This window comes from Aquarana catesbeiana, linkage group LG13 (genome assembly GCF_042186555.1).
Source record: "Aquarana catesbeiana isolate 2022-GZ linkage group LG13, ASM4218655v1, whole genome shotgun sequence".
NCBI lineage: Eukaryota > Metazoa > Chordata > Amphibia > Anura > Ranidae > Aquarana > Aquarana catesbeiana.
In genome coordinates, this window is record NC_133336.1 from 217,415,912 (window position 1) to 217,419,640 (window position 3,729).

Consider the following 3,729-nt stretch of genomic DNA (forward strand, 5'->3'; position numbering starts at 1 on the left):
TTAATCCTTTAAGTTGGGATCAGGCAGCGTCACAATCCTGATTTATATGTACCTGTGACAGCAGATAACAGGCCCGGGATTAGCCGTCCACGCACCCGGCAATGTGACAACCGCCAGAAATAACACACTGACCCCTTCCCTACCCCCGATCTCCTAAACACCCTGAAACCTGAACACACAAATCTTCAGAACCCGGACCTGAGAGCCTCGCCTCCCCCACCTAGAACAGAAGCTGTTTGGAGTCTATTGAGGGAACCTGGAAGTCAAGATCTGAAGGACTGGACACCAAGTAAATTAATATTGTAGGACAAACCAGGTATGTTCTCCAACTCCAGGCAAAGCTCCGTTTGTAGCCAGGCAGAACCAAGAGGGGTGTGGCCTGTCACCCCCCCCCCCCAAAGAACTTCAGGGAAAGGATTCTACAGGGAGAACAGAATTCCTATTCTCTTCCTCATCCATTGAGGGACATGGGAGGTCATGAACTGTTCAGACGCCTGAAAGTCCAACTGAAACGTGGGCAACACGGCAAACAAAACATCGATAGGCCCACTGGACTGCCTGAAGAGGACATCAGACGAAACTTGTACTTCAATCTATAGAACATGTGACCAGATGACAAAGCCCAGGAAGTCCTCACAGATCTCATAGAGTCCACCTTAACAGAAGAGTGTACAACTCAATCCTTAAGACCAGTGGTCCCCAAACTGCAGCCCAGGGGCCAGATCCGGCCCTTGCGGCATCATTTCATCCACTTAAACAATGGGGCACTATTCCTCTCACTGATACCAATGATGGGGCACTATTCCTCTCACTGATACCAATGATGGGGCACTATTCCTCCCACTGACACCAATGATGGGACACTATTCCTCCCACTGATACCAATGATGGGACACTAATCCTCCCACTGACACCAATGATGGGACACTATTCCTCCCACTGATACCAATGATAGGGCACTATTCCTCCCACTGACACCAATGATGGGTCACTATTCCTCCACTGACACCAATGATGGGACACTATTCCTCCCACTGATACCAATGATGGGACACTATTCCTCCCACTGGCACCAATGATGGGACACTGTTCCTCCCACTGATACCAATGACGGGGCACTATTCCTCCCACTGACACCAATGATGAGGCACTATTCCTCCCACTGACACCAATGATGGGACACTATTCCTCCCACTGACACCAATGATGGGGCACTATTCCTCCCACTGACGGGACACTATTCCTCCCACTAACACCAATGATGGGGCACTATTCCTCCCACTGACGGGACACTATTCCTCCCACTAACACCAACGATGGGGCACCATTTCTCCCACTGACACCAAAAAGAAGGCAATGTTTACTCCTACCTGCCACAAGGACATTTTCCACTCCCTCTGCCCCCCCCCCCCCCCCATGTTCTTTACAGGATAAGACCACCAGTTCAGACACTCGCCGTGCAGAGATGATGGTTAAAAGGACCACCTAAGAATCAAGAGAGGAATATTCCCAGTAGGCTCAAAAGCGCAATTTCTGAAGCAATGAAAGTACCAAAATTAGAACCAGTGGAGTCACAGGGGAGCCACCTTCCATAAAGGTGTTGATGAAGAAATGAGAAGTTAACAGTCTCTGCAACATGACAGCAAGAGCTGAGAACTGACCCTTGATGGTTCCAAGGGCCATGGAGAAATTTCCTGGAGTGGAAGCCTCGTACCGAGCAAAGCATGCATTCCACATATGATGATGGACCTTGTGAGAAATCAGTCCTTGAAACAGAAGATTCCACAGAGCATCTGCCACAAGTTAGATTACAACATCTGCCTGGGCCAATTCGGTGCTATGAGAGCCACCAGAAGACCCTCCAAGAGTTTCAGGGAGAAAAAAAAAAAAGCCACCAGAGCTTTCACTGCAGGATCCCTGTACCTGGAGACAAACCTGTTCAGTCTGTTTAACTTGGGAGACCCACTTTGGGCACCATCGAAAACCCCCAACATGAACTGGAACATCTCCAGATGTAGGGCGGCTGACTTCCCTAGATTCAGATGCTGCTGCCTGAGGAAGTCTGACCAATTGTCCACGTCTGAGATGAAAATGGTGGACAAGGCTGGGATCTGCAGTTCTGCCTAGGACAGGTTCTGCTTTATCTCTTGTCACAAGACTTCAGATTTCTCCCTGATGGCTGACCAAATCCAGATCAGATGAACCTACAGCTGAAGTTCTAGCAAGTTACAGAATGTGGGAGATAAGATTACTCTGATATCCATGGTCCCTGAACCAACGAGTGCCCAGGGCTCCTGCCCAGCCCAACAGATGACACCATGATGATCTTTGAAAAGAAGGTAGGACTTTGCCAGCTCCAGATTCCTGAGCTACCAAGCCAGGGAAAACCTAGAAGCAGACTGAACTGACCTATATCACATCAGAATGTTGTGTTGTTGGTGTCTAATGAAATGTGACTCCCTCGAAAGAGGCTACCTTCATCCCCAGACACCAGAGTAAGGAGCCTGGGAACAGAGAATTTGAAAATTCTTCTGGGGGAATAGAAACTCTGGCGTGTTGTAGGACTAGGGCCAGATATTCAAGGAGTCTATCCCAGCACACCTCTACAGGTACACAATTCATTTGAAAGGTCTGCAAAGTCCAGGCTACATTGCCTGCCAGAACCAGCGCTGACTGGTTCCTCGGCAGAAGGCTGTCTACGGAAATGCCCTGACAGCACAGTAGTTCTGGGCCCAGAAACTTGGTGAACACTCAAGGGGCAGAAGACAGGCCACAAAGTACGGAGCACCCACAGCAAGTGTAGACATTGCGGGTGCAAGGAAAAGTGTGCAGCTTTGCATCCTTTATGTCCACGGAGGTGAGATAGTCTCCTTGATGAAGGGAGGTGATGACAGACCTGGTGGGTTCCATAAGGAGTTTCTGAGCCCAAATGAAGGCATTTAGAGCCTTGAAATCCAAGATAGGGCGGATGACTAGTTTTGGAACTGAAAAGGATGGAGTAGAACCCCTAAAAATGTTCTGCAACAGGAACTGGGGCAATTATACCTTGTTCCAGATCTGGTCAGCAACATGGTAAGGTTAGCCTGAAGCCATGTAGGGGATTAGAGGGTACCTAGCTGGCAGCCTTTGGGAACCACCTCCTACAGGTAAAGACCAACAGAAGTTCTACCAGTTTGGGGAGGGGGGCACCTTAATTCTAAAGAATTTGGTAGACTTAAGATATGTGGAAGGCTGGGGTGCTCAGTTTGGGGTTTAGTCAAGTTTGAGGGGGAGAATTTACAAAAGACTTTTCTTGACCAGTGAGTGACGAGTCCTCCCAGATTGAGGCTTTTTTGGCTAAGGAAGACAGGTGCTCTTACCACCATTAGCATCCTTCATGAGGGTATCCAGAGTGGACTGGAAAAGAGGTCTTTTGAAGGATATGCAAGCCAATCTCAGATCCAGGTTCTGCACTCCCCACCACCTTAGCCAAATCATCCTCTGGATGTGGACCAGTCAGAAAACTCATGGGGGCGCTGCACAGCACTCATCCTCCCTGTACAGCGGTGTCCACCTTTCATGCGCGGCACCCACCCTTACTAGGTGACACCCACCTTTCCTTCCACCCTTCCTGCACAGGAAACCCCAGGAAGACGTCTGCCAATAAGGAGCTGGGATTTGACTGAACTTCATTCCATTGGGTACATGTACGGCACAGGATAATTATTCGGTAATCAGCTGACAGCGCAG